Source organism: Borostomias antarcticus, assembly GCF_949987555.1.
Source record: "Borostomias antarcticus genome assembly, chromosome: 17".
Classification (NCBI taxonomy): domain Eukaryota; kingdom Metazoa; phylum Chordata; class Actinopteri; order Stomiiformes; family Stomiidae; genus Borostomias; species Borostomias antarcticus.
In genome coordinates this window covers 7,824,836-7,833,632 of record NC_140250.1, presented here as the reverse complement: position 1 = coordinate 7,833,632, position 8,797 = coordinate 7,824,836, and positions in this window count along the sequence as shown.

Genomic DNA, 8,797 nt, shown 5'->3' with positions numbered 1-8,797 from the left:
GGGGAAGAACCAGGGATGTCCACAGGAGGAGGGAAGTGAAGGGGAGGAGTCCCACCACCAGTAGGCCTACACTAGGGCGCGCGCACGCGCACACACACACGGGGGGGGGGGGGGGTTAATAGGACACCGCAAACATAGCATGCAATATAAGAGCCCCAGAGGGGAAGCCTCCATCCAGTGACCAACCACCTGCAGGAGTATGGGAGCCCAACCACCCTGTTAACTGGCACAGGACCTTAGCCTATCCAAACCCTTAATTAGCCACAGAGGTGGGTTGATAGGACAGAATGGGCCTTCTGTACTGAACCACTTATGCGAGGGACACCAGTTGAACAAGATATAGGGATAAACACAGTAAAAGAAGCCACTAAACATATCAAAAAGTAAAAACCATATAAACAAATATGCAAGGTAACCAAACTAACTAGGGGACAAAAACAACAGAGGCAAAAGAGCTCCTCCTAATAGGAAACAAAGAACAGCATATAAGAACACCAACCACAGAAAATATAACAGGGAGGGAGCACTAACTGAGTGGCTATACTGCATTACCTTTGTCAAGTAGCCTACAGCACAGCTAGGTCATATGAGAAGCCACCATCATCACGGTCCTTGTTCCTATTACCAGAGGCATGCATACAGTATTAATACGGGATCAGTTGTGGATAAAGGCGCCCGCTAAGAGAGTCCCTACCATTTCACCATTTGGAGCATGTAAACAAACTAATCATGAGAGATAGGATAGCATACCTTGGAGGTAGTACTATACAAGTGTCAGCGCGTACAAGGGAGAAGGACTACGGCTACCTCCAGCAAACCTGCAAACTATGGGTTTGGCGCTCAACTCGCTCCAACAACGGAGCCAGGACAAAGCCTCCTTTTAATTAGGCTGATACGTGTCACCTGTTCTCACTCACGGTGATTACGGGGTGTAGCCAAATTTATGAGAGAGGGCTCAACCCATTACACACAACAGACCAAAGATATTGCTCTACAGGAGGGAACCACTTAAAATGCAACTCTCCTTTTTGTGTGTGTCACTGATATGAACAGCTTTAGCCTACAGTCTTTATTGAAACCAGCCAAACCCAGAGAGCCATCAATAGCAATAATTGTATGATCCCTGGTGCTTCCTACTCATTTTTTGTATATAGTATAACAATGATTTCAATAATCAACCATGGACTGAATATTCCGACAGAACTGAAAATGACCATCTTCACCAGGAGATGTACTAAACACGACGAGACCTCTGTGACATATCTCTTATGAGATTTCCCATTTCAGCTTTTTCCCGCTGCCTTGAGGCATGGTGGAAGATGGATTGCCACTAAGTGCTTTCTCAAACATATTAAAGTCCATAGATTATATCCATTATAGGTAAAGCGCCTGGAAAAAGATTAGTCTCCTAATTTGTTTTCTCTTTAACTTTGCTCATCTTTGGCTGTACATTATTTGTGATGCATTGCCTCTTTAAGCTCAAATAGCTGGTGGAATGTAATAGACAGTTTTGCATCTTCCAGTCTGTTTACTCTCATTGCCATAATGGTTCTTGAAATGCTTTAATGGCCCTCGCAACACATTATGAAAGACTTCAACTCCCTGAATAGTCTTGCATCAAACCAAACTATACTGTAGAACATAGGCCTACGAGAAACAGACACATTTATATCAAGTCCTCCACACAGAGAACATCTTCCATCAACATTGTAGAGATCTTTCTTTTTTCCTCTTCAAAATATGGATTTGATGATACCCATCTCTCACTGCCAAAATAAACACAGACAGATGCATGACAAATGTCTGGATTTCTATTGAAGGTCCATTTCCTAGTCATGGCTCTGCCGATCCATCACTGCTTCTGATCCCAACCGTCCCCACCGACTGCTGAATGTCACATAGTTTCCAGACAGCTTGACTGTCACATTTTGTTTTTGTGTGTATGTGTGTGTGTGTCTGTGTCTCAGAGTCAGACAGCACCAAAGTTTCAAGACAACAAAACTGCCACTGTGTGTGTGTGTGTGTGTGTGTGTGTGTGTGTGTGTGTGTGTGTGTGTGTGTGTGTGTGTGTGTGTGTGTGTGTGCGCTCGCGCCTGTGTGAGAGTCTCGGCCAGTCTCATCCAGAGCCGGATGAATCCCATCCTTTACCTGGCGATGCTCAGGGCTGCGAGATCGATGACACTCTCAGACGCTGCTGATGAACTCCCCTCTCTGACAGGAAGTATCACTCAGACCTGTCACCAGGTAGACTCCGCCTTGCATTTCAAAACAAGCCAACGTGGATGTTGGAATATGTTGGTTCACTGCATTCTTCAGTATTATGCGCATGAGGTCCATAGCCAATATACTACATATGTATACTGTATTGTATGAGTGCAGCAAGGGGATGAATTGACCATTTCGCAAAAACAATTTTTTTGCGATTTGGTTGTTATTTGTTAACGATTAACTACTGGTGCATTCCTATGGCAATCCGTCTCCAATGTGACCACTCCACTCGGTGTAAACTGGCTCACACAATCTTAAGATGCAACAACGAGAGCACGTTCCATATGAACCTCAGTCCATAAACATGTTGAGAGAGACATCGTGAGCATCACAGTGTTGAGTCTCTGCTGAACCCTACAATGGCTTCCCGTCAGCCGCTATCTGCACTCCGACTTGAACGACGCAGGAGAAAGAGAGGAGGACAGAGGGATGAAGAGGCAGTCTAGAGGAGGAGGAAGAGGAGGGGGAGGGAGATCAAACAGCAGCGCGGTTATGAGATGTGTGTCTGACGCCTTTTCAGGCGCCGTGTTTTGGCGGCCGCGCCAGTCAATCACGATTACAATGGGCGCGGGCAGACGAGGGCAGCGGCGCAGAAAGAGCAGCAGCGATAATTACGATGCGAGGGACAGGATAATGGGGGTGTGCTGCGCTCGCCCAATGATTTCACGTATCAACTGCTGAGTGAAGTGACCTCCAACAACCGGCAATCACAGGTCATCTTTTGTGCAGTCCAAAATGAAATTAATTTGCCGGTGACGATGATGGTGGTGCTGCTGGTAGTCCTATGTGTGTGTGTGCATGTGTGTGTATGTGCATGTGTATGCGTGCGTGTGTGTTTGTGTGTATCTGTGGGTGACAGGAGTGCGTGTGTTAGAAAATATGAAGTTTATTTCTCCCTCCTTCGCCATGATGGGCCCCTTTAATTAGTTGCGGAGTCAATATTGCTGGTCCAGTCAACGGACAAGCACACTAACCAACAAGCCCCTCAATCAACCAGCTAGACCTCTCACAAGATAGACAGAGGGGGTAACCTACCGAGCCGAGATGAACAAGGTCAACACAAACTGCTCAGCAACTCTGCCGCGCTGCCAAACAAAAACAAGAAAAACCCAAAACCCTTAAAAAACTTTCCCTGAATGCATCATATTTCCTGGACGGGATTTGATGATGTGGCCCCGAGTGCTCCTCTCAAGGGTAACGGGCTGAAGATGATTAATCAAGGTACAGTCTAAAATGAATTTGCCGTTTACAGTTAAGAGGCTTAATGAAAATGAAGTTGTTTATGATGTGCTTGATTAAGAGTATCTCTCTTTAATGCATGCTGAAGATGAGCAATGGGGCTTACTACGACTATTTGGACTGGAAGACTTTATAGTCACATGAGTGCCCAGAAAGCACTCTGGCAAAGTGTCTCCACACATAATCAAGACAGAAAATAACCCATCAGTAGGTAGATATGTTAAAGTTGAAGCACTGCAACATTTGGGCCCCCAACACCAGTTTGTTGTATGTTTCTGAAAACGGATCAGGAAGTAATCTAAGCAAGGCCAATTTAATGTGCTTGGCTTCAATAGTCCTCATTGACATTGGGAATGTGACATAAGCACAGCCATTTCACCAGCCTGATACTGTAGCATGTCAGACAAACGGAGTGGCAATGCTATCTTATCTCCATTACTGTACAAGCAATGGGCCGTTCCGTTCTTAAATTTCTTCCTAAGAACGTTTCTAAAGAAAGCTCCAGTGTGATTCACAATGTGTTTGTAAATCGCTGGATGAGTTCGCACCTGCCTTCTCTTAATGATGAAGCCCATGGTTTCGCAAATTGAATGTGCGTGGCCATTAGGGATGCACCGAGAGACATGTTCATTTAAAATGATTTGTGATTGCGTTAACTTCGAATCGACAGCTGTATAACATTATAGGATTGCAATACTATAATATTTGTATCATTTATAACATCTTATAATAATGGTTGTCATTATTTTACAAAGCGAGAGTGCTGTCTTTCCAATAATATCCCCAACACGCAGGGTCCAAATGTGTGCCCTTCTCCGGATACAGCGTTCATTGAACGAGTAGGCTAATATCATCCCAGGTGGAGTCCAGTCTTTAGATTTCCCTTTGCGCATGTCGCGTTGACAGCTGTGTATTTAGCCTGCCTTTTTGTAGACTCTAGGCTATTGTATATTATATTCTATCACTTTGACATTTTGCACTGTTCTGTCTCGCTATGTTTGTGCACCAAGGCAAATTCTTTGTAGTAGGAAGCCTACTGTACATGGCTAAATTAAAATCTGATTTTGATCGCCCACGCAGGATTCGACCTGCAGTCCTTTAACTTGCCAACACACCTGACACAAACCCACCTAAAACATTATGCTATCAAAAAGTTGACGAGTCGAGGGTGCGGATGACTGGTATTCATTCTGAGAAGTGACATATGCGCACGACCCTGTAGTTGCATGTCCTTACTGTATACGGGGCTGGCGGGGAGTTTACCTATGCTAATTTAAGTGTACAGCCTCGCGCATTCAATTTGCGAAACCATGGGATTCATCATTAGGAGAATGCAGGTGTGAACTCATCCAGCGGTTTATGAACACATCGTGAACCAGATGGGAGCTTTCTTTAGAAACATTCTTAGGAATAAATTTAAGAACAGCACTTAGGAAGATATTGGTGAAGTAGGCCCATCCAGTTTTGCATTGTACAACATATAATTAAAAAGGACAGAATCGAAGACCCTAACTATAGATTCTAACTGTGACTCCAGAGACAAAAATAAAAATGTGTGAGGATATTAGGAGATCACTAAATGGAGTGTGATGCACAAGCCATATGGAGAGGACATGGAGGGGGTGGACGTGGGGCTACCTGAACATCTCCAGGGACATTCTTGTTCCGGTAAGGACTGTACGCTGCTTTGCTAACAACAAGCCCTGGATGACCAGCGATGACAAGGACCTCCTCAACAAGAAGAGGGCCTTCAGAGACAAGAACCAGGAGGAGCTAAGGAGCGTACAGAGGGAACTCAAGCTTTGATTACGAGAGGCCAAGGAGTCCTACCGGAGAAGAAGCTGCAGCAGAACAACATGAGGGAGGTCTGGGAGGAGATGAAGAGCATCTCTGGCTGAAAGCAGAAGGGCAGCACAGCAGAGGGCAGCGTGGAGAGAGCGAATGAGCTAAACCACTTTTACAACCGCTTTGGAGGGAACTTTTCCAGCTCTAACAGCTGCCTGCCCAGCCATCAACCCCTGCAGCACCCCCCCCCCCCACACACACACACCTCTCAGGGGACTGGGGAAGGCACCCACACTGTGGAAGACGTCATGCATCATCCCTGTGCCCAAGAAGGGGCGCTCCAGTGAACTCAGCGAATCACATCATAAAGACACTCGAGCGGCTGATCCTCCGTCGCCTCAGACTACAGGTCCAATATGCATTGGACCCCCTGCAGTTTGACTAGCAGGAGAAGGTGGGTGTAGAAGATGCCATCCTCTACCTCCTCCACCGGGTCTGCTCTCACCTGGATAAGGGTGGTGGCGCTGTGAGAATCATGTTTTTCGATTTCTCTAGTGCCTTCAACCAGGGGCGGTTCCAGGGTCCGACCTTTACGGGGGCTCAGCCCTCAGAGACTGTAAAGAGGTTTGTGCGCAACCTTTTGTGTGTGTGTGTGTGTGAGGTAGGCTAATTCACACGTGTGAGAGAATGAGACGTGTGCCGACAACAGAATCGTGCTGAAACGGGACGCACAACATTACTAATTTCACCATCTCATCATACTCGTCACAAACAATCAAATTCATCATCAATGATAAATTACATAATCTTATAATGAAGCAAAAAATAGTATTTGTAACATGAATAAATATCAGAAGGGGTTGGGGAGAGTCCATATTTGATAACAGTGTCAATAACATCATTCTGGAGTGAGTCCACTATCATGCTGGCATTCAATATGGTGCCTTGGTATTATTTAAAAATATTAATGCAAGGTAGTTAGTACTACCACAGTCTTGACTGTCCACATTCGCACCTGGTTCACCTCTCTCTCTGCACTCCACCTGGCTCTCTGCACCCTGCTCTCTCTCCTTCTCTCCCTCTCTATCATCTCCTCGTCCTGACAATCATATTCATATTCAATGACAAATGGCATAGTTGTATAATAAAGCAGAGTAGAGTATTTGTGACAAATACATATCAGAAGGGATTGGGGAGAATCCATATTTGATAACAGCAATGTAAAGCAATACCATCCATGTGGTCTTGAGTCCTGACCATCTGTCAACTTTCTCACATACCTTGTTCTTGCTCTCTTTCCTCTCTATCGTGTCCCCCTCTTTTTCTGTCAACCAAAGGGCCAGCATTAACATAATCAATCAATTGTCTATTGGACTGATGTGGGCAATGCAGTCAGTAGGTTAGCCAACATTTTTGACCTTGCTCTCTCACCTGAAAAAATGACGAATATCCATCTTTGAAAAAAGCAGACATTGCCATTGAGTAGTTTGTTAAAATCATGCTTCAATTCACTAGTAGTGCTGTTAAAGCGGAACGGAAACTAAAATACAAGTAACGGTGATATAACATGCTGTATGTTATCAGTCTTATTCATGTTCCAATACTCAAAACTGCCAAAGTAGTTATAAGGGAGAAAACCGTTAGATAAGTTTGTTGTTTTGTTCCTAGGGCACGGCCATCTTGTCTGTGACGTCACTGGAATGGTACTCTCAACTTGACAGCTACAGCGGTAAATAGTGGACCTGATTTTACCGCTATGGCGTCTGAAAAACCCACAGAAGTAATTGAAAAAAGATCAATATGAGGGTCGTACTGTATTGCTCCAGGCTGTAGCAATGAATTTTATAAGACAAAGGCAGCATGTCTAAGAACAGAGTACCATAGATTGCCTCTGAAGCGAAAAGCAGCCCTCAGATGCTGGCTAGCAGCCTTAAAACGGGCTAGCCCACCTACAGTATAGCCCCTGGGTTCAGGGTCTGTAGTGATCACTTCTTACCATCGGACTATGAGGAGAGCCATCAATTTGATGGTATTAGTGAAAGACAATTGAAGATCAGGACCAACAGACTTAAGCCAGAGGCAACACCTTCTGTCTTTGACCTCCCTGGCTACAGCGCAGGGTCGACTGAAAGACCAAAACAGCAGGGCCAGACTGTCTCGTCTATATGCCGTAGGGAAAAGGCGCTCAAACGTTTAAAGGTATAACATGGTCATCTTCACTTTTTTGAGTTTGTAAGTGCTATTTGCACAAGAGGACATTGAAGAAACACAATAAAACATTAAATATATCAGTTTTGTAGTTTTGGAGAAACTGGAAGCTTAACATTTTCAGTCCAATTTGACTCGGGTTGAAAATGCTCCCAATAGGGAGGGAAAGTAATCTCATCGCCCCCTAGCGGTAGTGTTCCTAATGCAGAGAGAATGAATGGGATTTCTCATAGCACATTTTCTGAAAAATTATATCTCGGTCTACATTGATATGATATACTTCGAGACAAACTTTATTGATTCTGGTGATCATAGTTAATTTTCAATCACAATCCGAATTATGTATATATATTTTTGTAACGAGGTGGTAAAGAACTACATACGGCATGCATGACGTCATTTTGTGCGCCTCTGGGAGCTTGCTGACTCTACCAGCTAATATCTAACACAATACAACCAAATTACAAATATACCGATATGCATTGCATGGCTGGTAGAATACTTCAGCAATAACAAGAAGTGCATCCCACGTGCTGACACTCATTTTAGATCTGGCCATGTAGAAAAAGACCGCTATTCGCAGGGGGAGCTGTTAGGTGTCGTCAGGGCTAGCATGAAGGACCGGTCATATCATGTTACGGTGAGTTAGCATCATGAGTGAGCCTATTACGATTAGGGGTTAAGGTTAGGGTTACGGACCAGTAAGAATAGCCAGGCGCACCTGCGGATCAGACCAGCTAAGACCAGTCTGACCAGCTAATACCATCCTAACCAGCTCACGTTAATAGGAGGCTTTGGTTATGACATTTCACAATGTAGCACTGTCCATATGCAATTCAACTCAACTTATTATTCGTATCCATCTTTCCAGCTCTTTGGGATCTCTTGGAAATTAGTAGAATTTGCAACCATTCGTCTCATACCGATGGGAGCAATCTGGTGCAAAGCACTGCATTTTTCTCATGAGTGACGTACATAAGCGCGCTTAGCTTTGTAGTCCATTTATTAAACGAATGGAGCAATTTGAAAGAAGGCGAAATACTGTTTTGAAATTCTCACAGTTAGTAGGTTATTACTGTAAAGACACTCACAAGTTTTTGTTTTGTTAACTTCACCAAAATGGCTTCTTAGTAATTATTAGAAAATCCGGTCTATGGGAGTTTACATTGAACTCCTCCCCGATAGGAACAATTCCGCTAGGGACGCATGTTTTCACTTTCCCTCCCTATTCGTGACGTTTTTCCCATTGTTGACATCACCCTAAAGCCTAAAGAAAAACCGGCCTCCACTCCCCTAC